This window comes from Periplaneta americana, chromosome 9 (assembly GCF_040183065.1).
Source record: "Periplaneta americana isolate PAMFEO1 chromosome 9, P.americana_PAMFEO1_priV1, whole genome shotgun sequence".
Lineage (NCBI taxonomy): Eukaryota > Metazoa > Arthropoda > Insecta > Blattodea > Blattidae > Periplaneta > Periplaneta americana.
In genome coordinates, this window is record NC_091125.1 from 47,969,115 (window position 1) to 47,994,311 (window position 25,197).

Here is a 25,197-nt window from a genome sequence, read left to right on the forward strand (position 1 = left end):
ACGAGATTGTCTGTTGGTTAAATAGTTTTCAAACCAGCTAAGATAATTAATGGAAAGTCCAAACTGATCTAATTTACTTATTAAGATTTGATGAGGAACAACATCAAATGCTTTACTGAAATCAAAATAAATGGCATCAATTTGGCCTTGGGATTCAACTGTAGGCATAATAAGATTGAGATAATTGACCAAATTCGTTGTTGTAGATTTATTTTTAATAAAGCCATGTTGAGCAGGATTTAAATTAGATTTAATATAAAATGAAACATGTTTGTGAATAATTTTTTCAAAAATTTTTGAAAAGTTATTAAGTATTGAAATAGGTCTGTAATTATTAACAGAATGTTAATAATAATAATAAACATTTTATTGATAAACAGTGAAAAATTAAGAAAGTCAAAATAAAGGAATGTAACTTTCAAAATTTGAAACCAAAACATTAACCTGTAGAAACTAATAATGACACCATTTTAAAATTCAATTTCCTGAAGAAAAAAAAGTCTGATCGCCTATGCACACAGCGTAGGTGTGTTGGAATCTTCTCTTTAAACCCCACAACGTGGTGTGGCTTTAATTAAAATTCCAGGACGGCCTGGTTAGTGATCCATGACCCACAACTTTATTTCTCTGCCGAAGGAAGCCGCCCTTGGTACTTTTTCGCCCGCAAAATAAATCGCTCTCGTTGAGTTTTAAACCCGCGATTAGTTAGTTCCGCAGATAGGCGCGGAAACGCTAGATCACCGACAGCGTTTAATATTAATAAGAGCGGATAAGAAAAATGAGGAAATACGTCAGTCCGAGAACGCAATTAGCAAGTATGGAGTGTTTTTAGAGCGCTTCTGCTTCAGATATCGACTGGCCGGGTTCAAACTCTCCACTTATCTCGTTATCAGGTCAATCTGCTCCGGTTTGCATCCCACTCGAACGCACCGCACGCCTCACTGCCCATGTTTGCACTCTTCGCCCCTGTATGACCAAGACGCAACACGCTTTGCGCGATTCTATCAGAGAGTCCTGGTAACTCGATTATTGTAATTTCAGTTTACGTTGATCACTGAATTAATTAATTGACACAGGATTTTCCTCACTGCTTGACAACCCAACGATAATAGATATAAGTTGTTATCAATAGAGTTAGCATTTGTATGCAGTGAGAAGTAGTATTGCTACTTCATATGTATAGTGTTTAACCACGCCTCCATACGCTTTTGATATCTGACATTTCTGGATACTTAGCCGTAGTATGGGAAGCAATGCATATTACGTCCAATCACAGAAGCTTTAAGGAAGACAAAACAAATTTATGTGCAGCGTCTTTTGATAACCACTGTACGGTAACTTGTACGTTTAACACGCTTGGAGGAGGTTCAATAAGTAATTACTTGTCTCCATTAGGTATTATTAGATAAAGACTGGAAGATTTGAACTTCGTAACATTGTAAACCTACATAACGCGTACCCAAATAGGCTATAGTAGATATTTTTAGACTATATTGCATAGTCAAATATAAATCCTGACTAAATAACTACAGTGCCCAGTTTCAGAAGAGATTTATGACACAACACTTTTAGTATTGACTGAAATTTGCAACTGTTTAGGAGAGATCGTTTTTGGAAGCTAGAAGTTTTTTGCTATTCTAAATACAGCCAAAGATCTTGAGGGATGAACGTTTATTAGTGATCGAAGTGGAACTTGCCCAAAAAGTATGGAAACAACAGTACGGACATGAACTAAAAAGAAACAACGTTGTTTTCCTTACACAACATACGAGTATCTATAGTTATGGGTTGTTAATAATTTATTGCTGTTTCAAAGACTACACACGAACTCTATACAAACTTAAATGCGAAAACTATGGCGGACCGGGTGGCTACACGGTCTAAGACTCGCTTCACTTAGGCGGCGCGGATCGAAGGTTCATGGGTACGAATACCGCCTCAGGCATGGATGGATGGCCTTCATTAATTTTCTGTCTTGTGTGTGTATTTCTGTGGAGGTTCCTACGCTCTGCTGACACCATATTATATATTTATTATTACAAACTTCCCTCATTAAAATGTTGCCACAAGGAGAAAGTGATATAAAACAACTAAATTTAGTCAATGTAAAATGTTTGTTTAACAAACTAAAATATGAGGCTTACAGTTTTTAAATTGTATATATCACAATCTTCAATCTCAAATAAAGCACATTAATTATTAAACACAGAAGAAATAGCGGTAATGGCCAATCGAAAGAGTTATGCTTCATCTAACCCCATTGATATCCAGAAATTAACAGATACTAGGGAAGTGATAAAATTGTGCGATAAGCAGCCATGATTGGTTGAAAGACGTCCTTTCGTACCGTTTTATTGGTTAAAATAGTATGACGCAGTAATATCCAGTAATTTCATCACTATAGAATTTTGTTATTCTAGATTTAATTTGTAATTCAGTAAATATAAAATATTATTTGTTTTTCTATGATAAATTATCTAGCTTTAATTAGTCAGGTAATCTTTTCGTACTTTGATTTTTATTGTAATTGTAATTGTAAATTTAATACTAATTGTAATTTTATTTGTAATTGTAATTGGAAATTTAATACTAATTGTAATTTTATTCTTCATATTATAGTTGGAATCTCCTGGTAGAGGGGTAGAGAAGGCCTGATGGCCTTGTCTCTACCAGGTTAAATAAATAAATACTACTAAAAAATACTACTAATACTACTAAAAGTGTAATAGTCACGGAAATACACGTTTTCACTATCCTTGATACGAACTTTTTCTGGAAAGCCGTCTACTTGTTTGTTGAATAGTATGTCAATATGCACGCTCAAATTTTATAAGGTTTTGGAAGTGCCACCCCTAAATCATGACAGTGAGAATTGGGCTCTGAATAGACCGATAAAAAGAATAATTGAATCTGCTGTGGTGAAATTTTTAAGACGAATTGAGGGCTATAGATAATGATCATATCCGTAACGACATTAGAAATTAATGTAATATTTATAATCTGCAACAAAAAAAGTAGATAAATCTAAACAAGAATGGTTTCAATATGTAGAACGAATGGATTTCTCTAGACTTAAGAAACAAGCTCTATAACACAAACCAAAAGGTCGACCTAGGCTACGTTGGGAAGATATAGGCTACTTTGAGACGGAGGTAGAAGAAGAAGAAGAAGAAGAAGAAGAAGAAGAAGCCGATTATTTAACGACTTTTATTAACTACCGAGTTACTTAGCCTTGATGGAATTAGCGATAGCGAGATAGTATTTGGTGAAATGAGATCGAGTATTCGTCATAGATTAAGTGGCATTCGCCTTACAGTTGAATAAAACTTCGGAAAAATCTAAACCAAGTAATTAGCCCATACAGGAATCGAACTCACGCCCAAGCGTAATTTCGGATCAGTATGTGAATGTGCCTACCACCTGAGCTACGCGGGTGGCAAAATTAACTTATTCGGAAATTATGGACCTTAAATAGGACCATTTTACTAATAAATTAATGGGTATTTATTTAGGGATTTAACACAAAATTCCGGCTGCCATGAAGTTTTATGATGAAGTGACAAACGGAATAGGCCTAATATAAATGGTGTGCCTTCAAAAACCGTTTAATTGTTCAGAAAAAGACTTTTGGGTATGCCATCCTGTCCTGGAACCTAATATCTTTAAAATGTTCAAAACTATATTCAGATTCCATCATCAGGGAAAATATGTACGATCTAAAGCAGGGATCGTCAGCACAGAGCACCCAAGGGCTAGCGTCTCTTACCCGCGGAAAACGCACTGCACCATGGTGCACTCGTAGCTGCTAGCGGGTGTGCTCTCTATCTCTTCCTGCTGCACGACAGTGCACACGGGACGGCACCGCTTACCCTTTGCACATTTCAGCGAGTGCTGATGACCTCTGATCTAAAGGGTCACCTACTCTTTTGAGCCCGTCGTTATGTCTGGATACCTCAAACAACTGAGCGAAATTGAGCCTCAAATTCATATCGTCCAATTCTTCTTTACATAATTATTCCTGCAGTAGAAAACTTAAAATGAAAATTTTAAGATTAAGAGATCTAATGAACTACATATAAACCTGAACGAGATCTTTATAGTTAAGGAGATAGAGTAAGAAGTGCTATACCTATGTGATCGCAAAACCTTTAACGAAGGGGTTCCAGGCGGTAGGAGCCTAGAAAACGTTGAACTCTGCCGGCATGCGTCAATCGACAGTACGCTTACATTTCATTTTAGATCAATTGAATATCATAATACTGAACACATTTGCCACATATTCGCTGCCTCTGCTATTGTGGTCCATTAACATTCTCTTATCAATCTTACTATCCATTTAAAGTCATGTTTATACCATGCATGGCGTAATTATTAAATTATTAATGGCATGTTCATTTGCAGTAATGTTACTTTTTATTGTGTTGTTATTCAATGTGCATTAATACTGTAAATAGATTTTATAGCATATATGTCATAATAATTTCTGTGTGCATGATAAAACATACAGGCGTACACTAAGCTGCAGAGGAAATTAATTTGCTTTCAAAATAATTATGAATTATGACCAAGTATTAATTTATCCCATTTCTATGAAATATATAAGACCCATATGTAATCACCAGGGAACGGATTTATATGGACTAAAAATATATGAAATATGTAAATATATATGTAGTTATTTTTACCAAAATATGGAATTAAATATGGATTTTTACCAAAATATGGAATTAAATATGGACTTAAAATTATAAAAAAATGACTATGTACGTTAAATATTGGTACATTTTAATCAAACTAAACAAAAAATATAATGGACGTACCTTATCTTCCAATGTAGTTTCAACAAAACACAATTTTTATTGTCTGTTACCATAACAATAGTTTACAAACATTTCTTTCAAGTGCTGAAAAGTGAATCTTCTTCTATTGTCTCTGAGGATAGATTTATACTGACTAAAAGAGCGTTCGACGTCACAAGAAGTAACTGGTACATAATTCAATTTCACAATGTCTGCTGGGGATAAGTCCAAGTTAATCTTCACTGTTGATTCACCACTCATCACAGCAACAACCTTTTGTAGTTCTTCATATCCAGGGTTTTTTGAAAGTACAGTGTCCACCTTAGCTCTTACTGCATCTGCAACTTTACCTCTACCACGATTCAGTTGTTCCACAGTACTATTTATAATTTCAAAACTTTCAGATAGTGAAAGGTGCCTATTTTGGAGACTTTTGAGCGTTTTTATGATGCATGAAAATGTATGCTGAATGTGAGCTAAGTCATTCTTCACACTTATGTCACAGGTAACTGTTTTCGCAGTATCAATTGAGACTGCATCTTCAGAGTCCAATGCAAGGAGAACATTGTTAATAGAGTCTATATGTTCGGCATAATATTCAACTGCTTCTAGCCATGTACCCCATCTAGTTAAAATTGGCTTTGGTGGCAATGGAATTTCAGGGTACATTTCTTTCAACACGTTAACTCTACTGGGAGCTTTGAGAAATACTTTTTTCACTGATGAAATCAACAAATCTACTTTAGGGAAATTGTCTCTGACCACTTCTGCCACACGATGAAATGCATGCGCCACACAAGTAAAATGAGTCAATTTAGGATATACAACAGTTAATGCTTGTCCAGCTTTGACCATATAAGGGGCAGCATCGCTAATAAAGAATAACACATTATCGTACATAATACCCTTTGGCCACAGGATACCCATAGCTTCGTTGAACAGTTTAACTATAGTTTTGTTATTGCACTTTTCTAGAACATCACAATGTAAAAGAATTCGTTCAGAATATTGTTCACTTAACAAACCGATAACTACATTACCAACAAGTCTACCTTCTTTGTCGGGAGTCTCATCAATGGAAACCCAAATTGAACTATCTTTAATTTCATCTCTTATCTTCTGTATTGTCTCATCGTAGATGGATGGAGCATACGTCTTCCTAAGTGTTGACTCATCCGGGATTGTATGTTGAGTATATTTTTCAAGGAATTCCCTGAAGACCTTATTCTTTAGTTTGTAGAGAGGAATATCAGCAGAGATGAGAGAACGGCACAGGTCGATGTTAAACTCAGATCTTACATTCGATGTTGTTGGTTGTGTTAAAAACAATTGTCTCTGCTTGGAATTTAGTTGTTTGTTGGCCTGATGTTTACTAGTTGTAATGTGTTGTTGCACCAGGAACTTTTGTGTAGATGATACTGCACACTGACACAAATTACAAAATAATATTTTATTGTCAGTTGATAAACCATCTTCTTTAAATTCTGAAATGTAACTTGTTAGTTTTGATTTTAAATTGACTGAATGACGTACTTTTGGCATATTTACCGTCTTTATAGTATGATTTACAAAACTGAACCTATGTGTACTCTGACTGGCATTTAACTGTTGAGCTGCACAACTGAAGTCTGTTAAAAATTTTAAATTAAATTAATACAGTTTTGTAACTTACTTTCCCATTGTTGATAGGACTGCTAATTTTCAAATAACTCTGATGTTAAAGGGATTACTGAACATGTGTTTAAATCTCTATTGTTGAAATGTATTTTTAAAAGTTAATGGAATTTTGTTTTGTTTTATTGTTAAACCTAATATAATATGGACTGTTTTATATGAAATATGGAAAATATATGGAAATTAACGAAAATATGTACTAAACTCTAAAATATGGAAAAATATGGAAAATAAAAGTAGGATTTTTCAACCCTACACATTGTGAAACATAAAGATAATGCAAAATATAAATTATATTAGCTTTATAAGTAAATATGTATTTACATATAAATCCTTTCCCTGGTAATCACCAATAATTACTGTATTCATTCAGTAAACTGGCAGTCATGCTTCCACCACTACCATCACCACCATCACTACCGCCACTCAATCAATCAGAAATTCGCTCTCTGTAGTCTTGGTTTGAACTCAACCAGTAGTTTTTCGAAGGCCTTTCTTTCCGACTATAATATTTTGCTTTACATTCTATAAGTATTACAGGCATTCTGTTTTTCATTTTCTAAATGTGCCGAATAAAATTATTTTCTATTTTTCGATTTGGCAGTAATATCTGTCTCTAATTTTAGTTATAATATTTTCTCATGTCTCCTTTGGTATAAAAGTGTATATACTATTGTTTCTCTGATAAATCAAATCTTATTTCAGCTGCTTTCAGTAGGCCTATGTTCTTGTGTTTTATATGAGAATTCAATTGTCAATACTATGTAGCAAACTAAGAAGATTTTTACACTAAATTAGACCTCAACGTGTTATCAAATTTTCTCAAGATTTGTATGAATATTGTAATTTTCATAAACATGCTCTAGATTTTCGTGATAATTCACAGCGAAGGAAAATAAAATGTTATACATATTCCAAACATTTGTTATTTAATGCAATTATTCGTAATGGATCCTGTACATGTACTAAAATTCCAAATTTTCGTATGTTTTACCGCAAAATAATTTACTAAACTTTGTATTTTTAATGTTTCTTTCTGCGGATTGTCGTCTAAATTCACGATTAAATATAATCATCTTTATATAGGATGTTATTTATTTCTGTTAATGCCAAGCTTCTTTAATAAATTTGGTTATATTTTCAAATCATTTTATTTAGATTCTGTCGATGACATGGTCACCGGGACGGTTTTTTCTTACTTCATAATTGGTTGATATCTTCTCTAATGTATGGTTCTTTATACCGACCTTTTATTTATCATTGATATTGATTCTATTTCATTTCCAACAGTGGTTTTCTTTATAATTTTCTTCCGTAGTATGTCAAAGAGGATATTTTTTAGTATCAGCAAAAACGTGATTACTGCAGTTAGTAAAAATAGGTCTATAAATTGAAGTAGGCCTATCTTCTTTCTCTTATGGGTGACCCCAAAGTTACAATGGATCTAAGAGTGTGCAGGTTGTCCCTTCTCAAAATCTAAGCCGAAATTTTTCTTGTGTTTTCAATTTTATACTTAAAATTGTGTTGTATTTAATTATAATATACATGTAAAAGACTCATTACTGAATAATTTATAAACATTTTTGCATTCTTTCTATTACAAACATAATGAAAATTATTTACAATTCAGAAGGAAGTTTTTTTATACATTTCTTAAGAAAGGTTCCTTCTGCTCATTCGTACAAAATCCAACTCAAGTTTATCGCACCTGATAATGTTCCATTTTACTCTTAGAACTACTACAAATTTTTTCACTTAAAAAAATGTAAACATGCATTACTTTTTAACAGAATTTAAATTTGTTTATTATATTGTTTATAGAATTTTGAATGTAGTTTTACTTTATTTTATGTTTTAAATCAAATTGCAAGTCAAGTAAGAACTTTTACTATGATCTTCCATAATCTACTTATTAACTATAACTTTCTTTACTTACATTCGTTTGGTAAGCTGGTTTTTTCTTGTATAATTAATATTATTTTCCCAAGTCATAATTCCAGTTTTATATATACGACTTTTCTTCTAAAGATTCAGCTCTTATCTGTCAAATTAAAAACTTAATTATATGCTTTATGTTCTTTAATTAAACATCAATTTTCCACAATATAGAATAATTTTTATTTAATTAATATAGCTATTAAATACTATCGTCACTAAGTAACAAGTATCTCATAAACTTATGAAAAATTAAAATGCTAAATAAAAACATTGGAATTTAAGAGTGATAAACCATCAATATTGAAACGCAAGTAATGCTATGAAAAGAAACTCGTCGGGGAATGAAAACTATTGCTGAGTATTCTGAATTTGGAACTTCATTCGCGCAAACGCAATCTTTTTTGTTGAAATATTCATTTTGAAAATATTTTAAAATATTCTTAACAGACAAAATTTTCACCTCAATCGTATACGTCTATAAAAAGATCTGATAAATTCTTGTCTGCAATGACGTGATCGATTATTGTTGTAACACAGCATGTTCTTCTCTATTCTTCTATTTCAACAACAGGACTTTTGCGCGATTATCTATGAACACATCAAGCTCTGTGAGTATGCATCAAACTACACTGATAACTTTCTGTGCAACAAAATATATTAAATCCTCTAAACTGTCGAGATTGTTTCCAAATTTACTGCCTTTCAGCGCATTGTGAAGAAATTTTAAATGTGAGGGTTGATCCGCCGAATAAAAAATAGAAAAATGATAAAAAAAAAAAAAAAGAGATTTAAACTTTGAGATCAATACTTTAAAATATGCTTGGAATCCCATGTCCACAATTTCTCGTGGATATAATTAATAATTAATTGTCATTATTTTAGAGTTTTAGAATAAAGTATAATTTTATTACTGCTGGCGAAGCAAATTTTCTAACGAAGGGGTATTTACATTGACCAAGTAACTGTTACGATCACATTACGCACTAGCCAATGAGATACTTATATGGAATTTTCTATGTCGTGAAATACGATTTTCGTTAGTCGAAAATAATATCAGAATTTTTTGTAATAAAATATACTAATAATCTGTATCAGATTTTGGCATGAAATTTATCGTCAGCTGTGCTAGGCCTATGGGCCTAACGTCATTAGCAAGCAGATGGTGCGTTGCTTCACAAGGTCGTCTGTGATGATAGTTGGCCTCCCACTGCGCTCCTCGTCATGCACATTTTGGCGTCCTGCTGAAAATTGTCTACAGCAGCAATTTCAATTTCAATCGGCGCTATGCCCTGTGCACTTAAAAACTTTATCACTGATCGCACTTCACACGCGGTGGAAGCTGGAATAGGAGCGCCCATCTTCAACTAATGCAACGAAGCTACTGAGAGCACTCGGAAAGTTTCGCTAGCGCATGCGTCATGCAAGGACATTACTCTATCACGTACACGCAGTCCCTTCGCGCAATATATGGACATGGATAAATATATAATAGGATGCGAAACTGCGGTCAGCACCATCTGGATTTGGAGGTCTGAAATAAGGTGATCAGCGCCCAACGTCGTAGGTGGTGAACATTAGAACTACGTGTTGGGTACATTACCCAGAGTTCTCTATTTATCCGTTCGAGATATTGCTGTACGGGAGAGTCGATGAGCCGAGAACCCGAGATGGCGGACTGAAACTTGCTAATAAGTGAACATAAAGTGATACGTGTGTGTATAAGCAGCGTATGTTAAACAGTGATGTTTATGGACGTTGTAAAAATAGTGTTGTTGAATGTATTGTAAAGTAATAGTAATATAATAAATTTAACTATCTAAGTAGTTCTTGCAGACTTTTCCATTGTGCTGTACAATAAATACCCAAAGAATACAATCCCAATTATCTAACCTTTTGCTTTATTTTTTGTCTCTGTCTGGTTATAGTTTAATCGGGTAGTGAAAACACATCGTCTCTTTTATCTTCCTGTTGGCTCCGGTAAGAATTTTCAGTAGAATATGCTGTGAGGAATAAAACTGTAAATATTTTATTTTAAATTGAGTTAGTTTTGAATATCGTTGAGGGTGGGAGGGAATACTTTCTGCACAGTTTAACATTTTCGTCACCAGGTGCGCTGCTAAATGCATGGAGTAATTACTCTTTTCGCTACTTGTTGCGCTGCTAGATGTAATAACGCCCCTCCCACAAACAGATGGCAGCAAGATCAATTTCTACAACAGCGCCTCTAGTATGTGTTACGAGAAACTCAGTAAGTTTCGCATCCTATTATATATTTATCCATGATATGGATTGCTAGCTGTGGGACGAGTGGGAAAGTTACTTTACGGACACGCCTTGTATAAAACGTAAAAAACTAATAGAAATTATAAATCTTTCAGTTATCTAGGTATATATTCTCTAGAAATTATGTGTTTTTTATACTGTAAAAGATAAATTATTGTCAAAATTTAAATATCGAATTCAAATGGTGCATTAGTAATGTAAATATCATTCCAGCAGAAATCTGACACTATAACAAAATATATTAATTTTAGCATTGACATTTCTTTCCCGGATTAGAAACTTAAACTTAGATAATGACCATGATAGTGTTGTTGTACTTTTAGATCTACATTTGGGGAATTTCGATTAAATTATCTGCGCCGACAATTTCTTTTCAAGTCTTTAAATAAATACGTAAGTATATCTTATAATCGGAGTATGTGTAGCCTACACGCAATTCAATAAAGCTTTTAACCAGTATAAAGGACTTTTAAATTACTGTTTAATTCAACATGGCTATCCGGCAAACATGAGAACGGTAAAAAAAATGTTCAAAGACTGTCACTGAAGTCTGAAAATTGACCCTGTCCACGATTACCATACTTTCTCCGCACAATAGTAATCAACTGTGCTCCATTCATGGGTACAATGCACTGAATCCACGAAATAATGAGAGTACAAGGCTCTTTATCCCAGCGAACCAAGTCAAAGCAGTGAATTGCACAGAAAACAGAATATTCATGATCGAAACACAAGAGCAAAATGGCGTGAACACAGATGCGCGTACAATCCGTAGCGAAACATCGCGTCATAATCCGACCTAGTGAATGATATCGCACTACATTAAACCACTGTAAACAAGCCTTCTGTCCACGATAAATGTGCTTTTGAATAACTGTCCATTCGGTGCTACGACCTGGATGCAAATATCGAGTACAGTTGAAATAATGCCATTGTGAAGTCTTATTTCATGCTTCATTGAAATATTTCTTTCCATTCAATGGTGCTAATTAACACCGATGAAAATACAAACGCTACATTTTGCTTGCCGCATCTGTTACTTAACGCTATAACGCTATTATTCCTTCCAGGCGCTACGGGTTCGATACCAGACTATGTCGTGATGAAATTTTTGGTGAACAAAGCAGAGGTTGCAGACTGTTTTCCTCGGGGTATTCCCGTTTCCTTCTTGCATTCCACCAATACTCTTTCTCGTTTCATTTATCACTCACAATAGCTAAAGATATGCGGGCAGTTTAAAGTTTTGAGAGTTGTGCGGATTTCCAATGCTAATGACGGAAGAGCATGGAGCTCCGGATACAGGGATTTATCAGGTGTTCATTTGAGGATGGGACTTGGCTCTGTCAGAGCTGAGGCAGGACGACTATCTGTCAGCATCGGATTCAAGAATGTCACCCAGGCCACCTGTTCGACTTGGTCAATTATCGCATATATAGAGCACAAAATGGAGAAACGCGAGCCTGAGTACAAGGATCCGTCCCGGGTCTGCCTTTGGAAAGCCAAGCTAATTATATATTGTTTTTATTGATTAATTATTAACATCTGACCTTTCAGTTCAGTTTTTGAGGACGAAGAATTCATTAGCTTCTCTTAATGTAAAAATCATATTTTCAAGTAGATAAATTTTGACAAGGACAAAACAACTGTTAAATATCGTCTCTTTTTCTGTTTGCACATGGGAGGAGTGATAGTATGAGGAAGAAGAATAAAGTTCATAAAATTTTCTGATGATGTGGCGTTGTTAGCAGAAGGGGAAATGATACTAAAGGATATGCTAGTGGAGCTAAATGACAGCTGTGAGCAGTATGGGATATGATAAATGCAAATAAGACGAAGAGCATGGTCATAGGAAGAAAAATACAGAAGAGAAACTTGCGAATTCTAAATGAGGCAGTAGAGCAAGTGGACAGCTTCAAATACTTGTGGTGTACTATAAGCAGTAACATGAGCTGCTGCCAAGAAGTCAAAAGCAGAACAGCAATCACCAAGAAAGTGTTTAATAGAAAAAGGAGCATTTTCTGCGGACCTCTGGAAAAAGAACTAACTAGTGAAGTCCTTTGTATGGAGTGTGGCATTGTATGGGGCAGAAACATGGACATTACGACGAAGTGAAGAGAAGCGAATAGTGAAATGTGGATATGGAGAAGAATGGAACGTGTGAAGTGGACAGACAGAATAAGAAATGCAGCTGTGTTGAAAAGAGTGGGTGAAGAAAGAATGATGCTGAAACTGATCAGGAAGAGGAAAAGGAATTGGTTGGGTCACTGGCTGAGAAGAAACTGCCTACTGAAGGATGTACTGGAAGGAATGGTGAACGGGAGAAGAGTTCGGAGTAGAAGAAGATATCAGATCATAGACGACATTAAGATACTTGGAGCATATGAGGAAGGCAGAAAATAGGAAAGATTGGAGAAAGCTGGGTTTGCAGTGAAAGGCCTACCCTTGGGCAGAACACTAAATGAATGAATGAATTTCTGTTTGCATACAATAAATTTCTTCCAAAGCTATGTTAAAAACTGAATGTCTGCATCCAAGTTGTAAGCAGGGTAATTGTTCGATCTATTAAGTTTCTCTTTTACCTTCTTCTTGTTTAGTAAGTATATATTAGTCAGCGCGTCTTACAGTGAAACGAGCGAGCTCGGGTTCGAATCCTGGTTGGGACAAGTTACCTTGTTGGATGTTTAGGTGAGGGGTTTGGACTTTTTCCATTGCTGGTTGTCACAATCAAAAATTAAGACACAACGTTTCGAAGGGTGGTTCTCCCTTCGTCTTCAGGTCTTCCTTCCACCTGAAGACGAAGGGAGAACCACCCTTCGAAACGTTGTGTCTTAATTTTTTATTGTGACAACCAGCAATGGAAAAAGTTCAAACCCCTCACCTAAACATTAATGATCCACCATTGCTTTCCAATCCCTCATTTAGATCAATACCTTGTTGGAGTTTCTTCAGGGTTTTCCCTCAATAAATTGAAGCAGAATTGCTGGATAACTTTCGGTGTTGGACCTCGGATTCATTTCGCCATCATTAAGTCACATATCATCATCCATATCATAGCTCGGGTTCATTTCACAGTGCGGCATGCTGAACTTGTACAAGATCGCGGCCGTTCGGCTACCCAATCATTCACAGAATAGGAGTGGTAAGCACAATAAGCTTCAGCCTGCAGTGTAAGCCTTCGGGTCCCTCCTCCGTACAGTAGGAAAAAAAATATGTAAGGCTATTAATCGCAGTTCTTAAAATTTATTCACTAAAACTGTTAAACGACCGCTAAAACTGAACCTAAAATGGTACTATTATTATTGTTGTTGTTGTTATCTCGCCGGAAATCGAAACCGGAATTAAAACTATCACGTATTCATCAGAGCGGAAAGGAGAAAAGAAAATATCATGAATCTTGGTCTGTTTACGAACGAAAACTGAAACTAGAACTCACCGACTATGAGATGTAGAATTTTTTTAACTGCGGTATCGACACAAGAATTAAACTTTAAACAGTGTTCACGAAAACATTTGGAACTTATGTGAAGATATTTAGGTCAGTTTCAAATCATTGAACATTTAGGTAACTTTTAGATGTAAATGTAAGCAAAATGAACGAAATAAATGTAATATTGTGTATAATTTCTGCTCTGATGTGAGTCAATGGAAAACTTTACTACTTTACGAGTTATAAATAGAGTAGATATTATAAATTCTATCTCAGTCTGGCAAGTGTGAGGAGGAGGAGGAGGAGGAGGAGGAGGAGGAGGAGGAGGAGGAGGAGGAGGAGGAGGAGGAGGAGAAGACTTCAGTTATTGTCTCCATCATAACACCGTATCTCTACACTATGAGATACGGAGAAGAGAAAGCGGAACCAAATTACAAGTTACAAGGTATGGACGCTGTAGCTATAAAAGGTCGAATCCTGCAGTCGGTAATTATTCACGGTTCGATTCTCTGAAACTCATGACAGTAAAAGTGAAAGATAGCGACAAGAGAATTGAATATAAGATGTTCCAGCAAGAAGAATACGTCGACATGGTACAGTTCCATGTGGGTTGTCGTTGATCTGTTATGTCTTAGATCAGCGGTCATCAGCACATTGCAGTGCAGTCCACACCTGTGGAATAACGGTTAGCGCGTCTGGCCGCGAAACCAGGTGGCCCGGGTTCGATTCTCGGTCGGGACAATTTACTTGGTTGAGGTTTTTCTGGGGTTTTCCCTCAACCCAATATGAGCAAATGCTGGGTAACTTTCGGTGCTGGACCCCGGACTCATTTCACCGGCATTATCACCTTCATCTCATTCAGACGCTAAATAACCTAAGTTGTTGATAAAGTGTCGTAAAATAACCTACTAAAATAAAATAAAAAATCAACACAGTGCACCCTCGGACTAGCGTCTCTTACTCGCGGATAAGAGAGGCACTAGTGTGCATCCGTGGCTGCTGGCGGGTATGTCGTCTCCCTCTCCCTTCTGCACGATGAAGCATATTATGTTACACTCCTTACCCTTTATCCATTTCAGCAATTGCTGACGACCACTGTCTTAGATCATTTGATCTGCCACACTCTGAAACTAACATTTTCTTGGTATATCCAGATTGTGAAGTTCTCATGATAGTGTCACTAGGAGTTACGTATTCAAAATATTTTGAAATAAATGGACAAATTGCGTTAAAGCTCTGAGCTGTCCTTATTTAAAAATACCTCTTATTATGACCGTTTCCTATTCCGAATTAAACTAAACAAATAAACCAATTTTAGGGTTTGGAGGTAATGAATAATTTCAAGGAAAAATTTTTCCGGGTCGGGTATCGATCCCGGGACCCTTCGCTTAGTGAACGAATGCTCTACCAACTGAGCTACCCAGGAACTATACCCGACATCGTCCCAATTTTTCCCTTTATATCCACACAACTCAAGTGGGCTGACAAGGTGCCAGAAACCTTGAAATTATTCAAGTCTGCTTCACAGGGAGCTTTACCTGAAAGCCAGATTTGCATGGTTTGGAGGTAGCTTACATATTAAGATATGATATTATCGGAACTACAAGAAGATCAAATAACTGGATAAAACACTATCCAACTATATACGTGACTAGAAGGAATGTTTGAAAGCTGAAAGAAAATAAGTAATTAACATAAGAGATTCACTACACATCTTAAACACAAAATTGTCACACGGAGGCTAAAATTCGTAACATTCACGTTAAAATGTCGGTGAATGATAGCCTATACCCACTCCGGACACCGCTGTGAAACCACTGAAAGTCTCCCACGTCTTGACTGCTATTTGGGCTGTCTAAATAAAAATGAACGGCTTAAATCAGACACCTTGTACAGATACGGAAATAAAATTTGGAGCTTCCTTATTGTATAAGTTTCGCTTACAATACACTGTGCATGTGCAGTAAACAAGCCCCTGTGTATTTTTTTTTTTATTTTACTTGGTTATTTAATGACGCTGTATCAACTGCTAGGTTATTTAGCGTTGATTAGATTGGTGATAGCGAGATGATATTTGGCGAAATAAGACCGAGGATTCACCATAGATTACCCGATATTTGCCTTACAGTTGGGGAAAATCTCGGAAAAACCCCAACCAAGCGCGAATTGAACCCGCGCCCGAGCGCAACTCCGGATCGGCAGGCAAGCGCCTTAGCCGACTGAGCTACGACGGTGGCTATCCCTCTGTATATGCTACTTGTGGACAGTCGTGTGAAATTGTTGCCTACATACAGCTGGACTCCCATCAAGACCCGCTCCAAATTTTAATTCCGTATCTTTACATTCCGTCCACTGCCTTCGTATACACAGAGAGGAATGCAAAACAATCACCTAGAATACGAGACAATGGTTCTCTAATAATGCAAGAATTGAGATCACAATCATTGCTTCTAAACAATTATTGACTCACCATTTAAACAGACCCAACCATGTCATTATAAATGCATGCATATAAAACATAGTATGCTACAGTATACTTGTAGTAGAGGCGAACACACAAAAAGCAAATTATCTGCTCACAGGCAGTCAGCATCTATGAGCATTAATGAGCGTAATAAGCGAAAAGATTGTTTATGTTTTCGTTTCATTTGATAAACATAACAGAGTCAGATCCAGCAGCCAGAATCTGTATTTTGACAAGATACATACAAAGAGTGAATGTATAGTTCTTACTCGACCATCGCACTGCCACACAGTAACAACCTCTCGGTAAGTCTATGTAAGCAAGAAGTGACTAGCGTAACTTCTATTACAACCACCAAGCATTTCAAATTGTTCATCATAATATAAAAATCATAAATGAAAATATAAAAGAAGGAAATTTTATCCTTTGGAGAGGTAGAAAAATGCAATTTCTTGGAGCAATAATAACAAATATAAATGACACTCGAGAAGAAATTAAACGCAGAATAAACATGAGAAATGCTCGTTGTTATTCGGTTGAGAAGCTTTTGTCATCTAGTCTTCTTTAAAAAAAACTAAAAATTAGAATTAAAAAAATATCGGGTGTTCTGTATAGCTGTGAAACTTGGTTCCTCATTTTGAGAGGGGAACAGAGATTAAGAGTGTTCGAGAATAAGGTGTTTAGGAATATATTTGGAGCTAAGAGGGATGAAGTTACAACACAATGGAGAAAGTTACACAACGCAGAACTGCACGCATTGAGCGTGTTCCGAATCTCAGCGCTGAGTAATATGATGGCATCACGGTGTTCCGAATTTCAACATGAATCCACCGGTGGCGCACCGGTTCCATCAGCTTACAGAGGCGGCGGTTCTTGTATAGGGCGAGAATTAGCAGACAAATGACATCGCGCACTGTTGTGTCATGGCGGTGTATTCTGCTGTATTGTTTGTCATGTGCACAACGTAAAAAAAATATGTTAATGGCTTATGAACGAACATGGCAACGGACCAGTTATTAGTAGTGATTCAAGAAATAAATTGTTTATGCTCTCTTTCCTTTGAGCGAGATGACAGTATGGAAATTTGGCAAAATCTTGCTAGCATATGATATACAACTTTTGCAACCGTCATGATAGCCATTCAACTTTCCAGCAGTTTTGTTCCTATTTCGCTGCAGCATGACGTCATTCATGTTACCGGTCCGGTTATATTCTGAATACACTGATTGTATTCTTCACCTAACATACTTAGGAACATTAAATCCAGATGCTTGAGATGGGCAGGGATGTAGCACGTATGGGTAAATCCACAAATGCATATAGAGAGTTAGTAGGGAGACCTGAGAGAAAAATAACTTTGGGGAGACCGAGAAGTAGATGGGAGGATAATATTAAAATGGATTTGAGGGAGATGGGATATGATGGCAGAGACTGAATTATCTTGCTCAGGATAGGGATCGATGGCGGGCGTATGTGAGGGCGGCAATGAACCTGCGGAGTCTCTGAAAGCCTTTGTAAGTAAATACGTATAAAAATTATTGTAATAAAAATGTGATTGGGAAATGTTCGAAGCAAGTGTAAAACAGATCAGGAATGGTAATATATGCAACTAATATTACATTGATATTATCTTCAAGTTGTTTCCTAAGTCATTTTAGCATTCTAAAATCTTCTTATTCTTCTGGTTTGGTAAGTAAATTATATATTCATCCTACATTTTTCTGATGCAATTCATGAAAAAAGTACATACTACTTTTGTTCTCGCCTTTGAAGTGGGATTATCAAAGAAAATTACTTTTAACAGACATATTTCAGTGATAATGATTCAAATGACAAGCTTCACCTGCTCTAACAAACATCGTTGTGTCCTATTCAACTTCGAGCTGATCATCACTGATAGAAACCAAATGCCTGCGAACATGTAATCTCGGTCTTTGGGTTCACATCCAGTAAGTAATTCTGATTTCATCTACAAAATATTTCAGACAAGATAATTTCAAGACATTCGAAGATTATATCAAATTTAAGCTGATATTTCCTGGCCTGTATACGTGAGTTCTGCAATCACTTTCAATCAACTTCGATTTTTAATTTCTCAATTTACTGATGTTAATAAAGGCCGAAGAACAGGCTAAACGCAAAAAAAATAAAATAAAAAAAAAACGAAGTATGGGAAGAGATCTTTCAGCATGAGCGAATTCAGAACATATAAAACGCATCTCGCTAGTATTTCCATCCGAAACTACTTCTAGGATATGGAATAGCAGTTTGTCCTTTTGCCGTTTCTGAAGTCTCCAAATAGCGAAATGAACAAACATTGCTAAGATGTGTTTTATGTAAGGTTACCTGTGATCTAAATCGCTTGAGCAGTCGTCTGTAAACAGGCATACTCAGGTGATTCTCTGAAAGCAACATAGACGTACTACGCGACCAAGGCGGGAACCGTTTTGTTTGGTGGCGCTGCGATTTGCTTCCCAACACAGGCCGTGTTGTAAAGTCCGCATCAAATGCAAAATGAAGCACATGCTGAACTCCGCTCTTGTTTCATTATTATTAACACGCTTTATGTGTTATATGTTCGTATATATAGTTAGCTTTATTGTTTAGTTTTATTTTATCATAAGCTTACACACATAGGAATCTATTCAGAAAAAACACCACAACATCGGTGTTCGTAAAAGAGGGAACATGAATCGAAAGTAACGTAAACTAAAGTAGGTAGGCCTACTGTATTTTATACAATATTGCATTTGATATACATTTCTTACCTTAGCATTTTAAAGTGGCCGGACTCCGGACATCATATATGAGAAAAGCACCAAGTATAAAACCATCACTACCACCAGCATGGGCTACTATAAGTCGTTGACCTGCACTGTTATTTGTATAAACTCCTGACACGTTTACGTCTTGCCAATGTTTGTGGACATTGTAATGGATATGGAAACATGTTTCATCCAGGTAAATAACGGGCTACTATATCAGAACATTCTATTAGATATTTCCTTTTATCTTTAAATTTTTTGAATGCAAACCCCATGGATAGTATGAGTTTTAGTAAAGTTTTCTTGCACGCTTTAAAACCTATCTCTCTTTTACAAAATTTATGCGACTTTCCTATTCTTGGAAGCTCTTTGTAGAGATTATAATATTTATGAACTTCTCTTCTTATGATACATTTTCCCATTCGTCTAATTAAACCTTATTTGCTGGAGGTCGTCTAGCTTTGTTTAGTGTCGATATTTCTACACCCTTGTCCTCATATTCTTTACCTTCCTTTCTAATCCTACTGCTTCCTTATTTACCTTCACAATAGCTGCAGCACGCTCTGTTGTCTTCGATAGAGGTAGGAATAAACCAGTTTTCTTTTTTTCATCAGAAAACTTTATGGCATTATAAATAATGCTCCGCGCTTGGCTATGAAACACACGTCTTCCTACATGCAGCATTATGACCAGATTGAAACGCTAGGCATTGGATGTGACGACACTCCAGCAGTAAACATACGCAGCGAGCACGGAGTTCCTCATTCTGCCACGACGGGTCCCGCCTTGGTCGCGTAGTACGTGTCACTTATGTACACCGGGAATTCCCAACCTTTGAGTCGTTTCGCGACACTTTGCTGTGTCGCAAGATATCAAGAAATGTTGCTAGAGATTTTTTGAATTTGATATTTTATACATTATTTCTGAGTGTTTTCCATGGAAAATAATTTTTACTATATAGCGTCATTCTACAGTACGAGTCTATATTAATACGAATACATGCTTAATGAAATGTATTGAAAAATCAATTATTATTATTATTCGATCTATCAAGTGATACTATCATCAAATCAAAGTTTTTTTCTGCGATTTTTGCACCTCACAATCGCAAATAAGGCTATAAAATTTCCGCTTCAATTTTCAACTCCACATTTGTGTAAATCAGATCGCCACTGTGGCCCACTGCTAATGCGCTAGGCTTATAAGCCAGGGGGATCAGGTTCAAATCCGGTGGATCTACCCTTGTGATGGACAAGCCTGTGGTCCAGGCAACACAGATGTTTTCTCCTGTTTCCCTTTGAACTCCTACAATTCTCCATCATAATCACCATCATACTGTAATGTAGACTCACCGCCTGTGGTGCACTCTGGAAAGTCTCTGAAGTATTAAATGGTTTACGCTTCTCGGCACTAACGACATCTATGAGCTATGCTCGTAGAATAGTATGGCAAAATTAAGGATCGTGTCATTGCATAAAAGTATTTGTGTAATTCAGCAATTTCTTTAGTAATTATAATGAAGTGTAAACCAGGAAAGAGATTTCTGTATGCCTGGAATATTATTTACGTGTTGGTCTTCTAGCCACAATATTGTGTGGGGATTATCAAGCATATATTTTACATTAATTAGTCAGTGTTTATCTAATCATTTCAATATTTCTGTAATAATAATAATAATAATAATAATAATAATAGTAATAATAATAATAATAGTAATAATAATAATAATAGTAATAATAATAATAATAATAATAATAATAATAGGTAAGATAAAGCGAGACTTATTGCACAATCTCAGCCCAAATATTCCACTCAATAAGCACGATACTCTTATCTGTTATCAATATTCATATTCGTGTTCATAATTACAAGGAAAGGTCAATTTATAATTTTTCTAAATGAAAAATTCAGTACCTATTGGGAGTTTTTCATACAATATTATTCATATTGATAGAATGTGAGCTCTGAAAAGTAGTTTATAAATTCAACGTATTTCACACATTGGCTTAAATAATTCCCTGATCAAAATGAAACTGAAATGTAATTCTTATTTAATGAAAATATTTCCCGTGAGTATGGAGTAAAGGTTATTATTCCCGCCTTGTATTCGGGCGTCCTGAGTTCGATTCGAAGGGCTTTCTGTTCTGAATTAGGTCTTTCATGGCTTTCCAAGTCCCTCCAAGCGAATACTGGCATTAGTATTAATTCAAATGGACATGACCCTCCTTTCTAATCCTAATTAATCCTTCAGTATCACTTCTCATACAACACTATATTATCATCTACCGTGATAGGCCTGCCCCTGTCCGTGTATGTATCGCCCCAGCAAAATTGCTCTGTGTCCATGATGGACATTGTGGAGAAATTCGGAAACAAATGAAAATATCCTACAAGTACACACCAAGTGAAAAAAGGACTAGCCGTAAGTGGGAGGAACATGATTGCCTCTTTTCAATTTTACATCATGAACTAGCTTTTCAGAGTCAACGGTTAGTGATAGAAGACTTAATTTATGCTCTGAAGACCTGGACACTTGCGATGAGATTCGTATTCCCATTACGCTACTTTCTTTACTCGCACACAAAGAGAACTCATTTCCTTGTAGTCGTGTACTGACACAGTAACAACCTTTGAGTTTTTGTCACAGTACAAAATAAAACACTGCAATACAACAAGATGGCAAATCAAAGACCTCAAACTTCGCTTTCAACAACAGATACAAAGGAGTTTTATTTCTATCAAAATCTCAGTATGCAAAGTTCACCACTTTTTTTCTCTCGTGACACTTTCAAACGACAAATTCTTAGTGAAACATTTAGACAAAAAGTCAGCCGCTTTAGCTCTATGGTAGCATATCTACCTCCAGACTAGCCGGCACTGGTTCGATTCCCGGCGGGGTCAGGAATTTTCTTGTAAAATTTCTACCTCGGGGCTAGGAGAGGTGGCAGTGCACAACTTCTAATCATTAAAATGTGCACCAATATGCCTGGGTGAAATCTCTTCGCACTGTATATGAAGAGAAGGAAATGTACTGTTGACAGTGATTCATCCGTCGGATGGGGACGTTAAGCCTGGCGGTCCCCTTGGTGCTATTCGACAGGAGTAAGCAACGTGCCGGCACCGGGTTTCCCCTTTTCCCTTCCTCGTCATCATCCTCACCCATTCCTTACACACTACACTTAGACCTATAGGCCTACATACACTGACCCTAGTACACGACAACTCTGCACAGATACACATCATGCATAGCGTGGCCCGCCGAAGAGGTGTGCAACTTGAAAATGGGTCACAGTCCTGCCATCTGTCCACAATATACGGACCCCGAATCACACAAGTGAAGTGGATAGGTATTAGATACACACACTTTTCGACAAAACCTTGTTCCTTCGGAAAAATCCTAATAACATTGACAAAAAAAACGCAATAGCAAAATTATTCTGCACAAGACGTACAGTGTTGCAATAAAATTAGCTCAACACGGCTTACTTTGAAGAATTTTATTTTGTACTAACGACGCTAATTTTTTTCACCAATTTGTGCTCTTCGGGAGTCCGATTTTTTTTCTTTACAGCAACTTCATGAAGTCGTACTTGTGGTTTCGTGGTTATTATGCTGGCTGCTAGACCCGAGATTCGTTGGTTGAAATCCGGCAGAGGGCGATGTATTCTAATGGTAATAATTCCATTGACATGACTTCTTCCGAGAGATAATAAATCTGTCGATCCGTGTCGTTGATTTACATCACATAAAAGAACCTCGTCCCTGATAGAGTGGCCCAAGTAAAATCTGCTAAGTCACTTCTCACTCACGTTGAAATTCGACGCTGAATAATCTATGCGTCGTAAAATGAAATACTACAACTTCACGATACTAGGATTCACCTAATTAACATTAAACGAGTACAAAGATTTTTTTGACATTAAAGATGTTCTTTTCCTTCTGTTGAACTTAAATAATTCGAAGTGCCAGTTACCACACTTGTACATGCAATTTCTACTTCATCTTCGCTATCTGCTCTCAACTTAAGGCAACATAAAACAGTAAAAATGTAAGTAACGTCCATTACTTGTGACAGTGGGTACATGTCCACTTCCTTTACCCAAGTCTAATACAACTTCCGTGGTTTTTAATAACAAGAACATTTTACTGGCATTATTTTCACAAGAATACTTTCCTTGCGTTGTATTCATTATAATTGAACCTTTGGAAAATACAGATCTAATAATAAATTACATATTTAAGAAAAATTTAAGGAACCATTTACGAAATTAGATCAGAAAATCTCTACAAATCATTGAATTTTTAATATAATTACATGGCTTAAATACTGAATAAAATATAACTGAAACTCTAAATTGCGATGTCTTGAAACTGCAAAGCAATTTGTACTCCTTTACAATCAATTATATTTAGGGTTTGTTCGGTACAGTTCGGCTGCAGATGTTAACTGTGTGATTTCCCTAGTCTTTCTCTAGTATCTACAAACAAATGCTAAAACGCTGGCCGGATTGACTTCGTTCAAAATACTCTATATTTACAAACTTACTGTCAACATCTACTTATATATGCAGATTATGCATAAACACACATGCAAATACACACACTTTCATATACACAGCCACATCACACTTATTTTAACACTGTGAACTCTATGCCTACTTATCATGGAATAAAAGCACAAAAAAATGTAATTCTTTGTCATTGTGGCAATTTAAAAAAAACGTGATCTTTTTTCTTCGAACTTTCTGTGCAATAAAATAGCAAAAACATTCATTGTCATTAGACAGCACATGGCCATATTAGATCATGGAAGGTTTACATATAAGTATAATGCAGGATGAAATAGACTGGACGACTCACGATACTAATTTATGGATACAGTCGCTATTATATCTTTAAGTTTTAACTATAAATATATTAAAAACTATAAGCTTTTCAGGAGTTCTTCTTCCTCTTTTTCTTTTTCCATAAACAGACAAGACCAGTCTTTCTTATAGAATAAATACGAAATGCTATTGGTTGATTTCAACGTCTCCAAATATGAATTAAGATTTTCCTTACTTCGTTAAGTCTGATAGCGTGCGTAATTTCATTTCTGAGATCGGGATATCCAGAAAGCGAAATAAATAATCTCAATTATAAAATAATAACTTAATATAATGATAGACAGAATCTTATTTTGACATGGGTAAAAAATAGTCGATACAATTTGCCTTTATACCTCTTGTTTACAAGCAGAGCTCTTTTATGTGTTTATTTCCCTTCCGAAAGAAACCAAACAAAAAACTTTTATCTTTCTTATAAATCTATTATTGCGCTCGGTCGGTGGCCATCCTGGTAACCGCCCGACTATCTAGGTTGACAAATATGAGTCCTCTTACATGTAGGGAAAGACAAAGCTATAGTTGTAATGCAACCTCCTATTTCGTGTTTTCTGTGCTAGGGGTGAGCTCTTGAAAACCAATAACAACATGCCAGTCCAATCAATCAATGTAGCTACACAGCACGCACCGAAATCAGTTTTAAATAAATTCTCGCACAAGGCAAGGTAACAACTGAACTTTCTGACATATTTCAAGCAACAGAACTCTTCAAGCAAAGTCAGAAACTCATTTTCTTTTTGCAAGAGAAGCACGTATATCTGAAAATACGAGACTGAGTGCATTATTTTATCATTTCTGTTCAGCAAAACGTTACATAATAATAAATAAGGTTAATAAACTTATAAATAATAATTTAGCAGGTACACTACTGTGGAATAACGGATACCACGTCTGACCGTGAAACTAGCGGGCCCGGATTCAAATCCTGGTTGGGATAAGTTACTTGGTTGAAGTTTTTTCCATG

General features: G+C 36.0%; 1 protein-coding gene and 1 non-coding gene across 2 annotated transcripts in view; one reads left to right on the forward strand and one right to left on the reverse strand.

The window, feature by feature from the left end:
• Positions 1-25,197, forward strand: part of LOC138705892 (uncharacterized) — a 250,743-nt gene that overhangs the window by 168,228 nt on the left and 57,318 nt on the right. The window lies entirely within an intron of this gene.
• TRNAS-ACU (transfer RNA serine (anticodon ACU)) lies at positions 15,475-15,547 on the reverse strand. The gene has a single exon. It is a non-coding gene; the product is annotated as a tRNA-Ser (tRNA).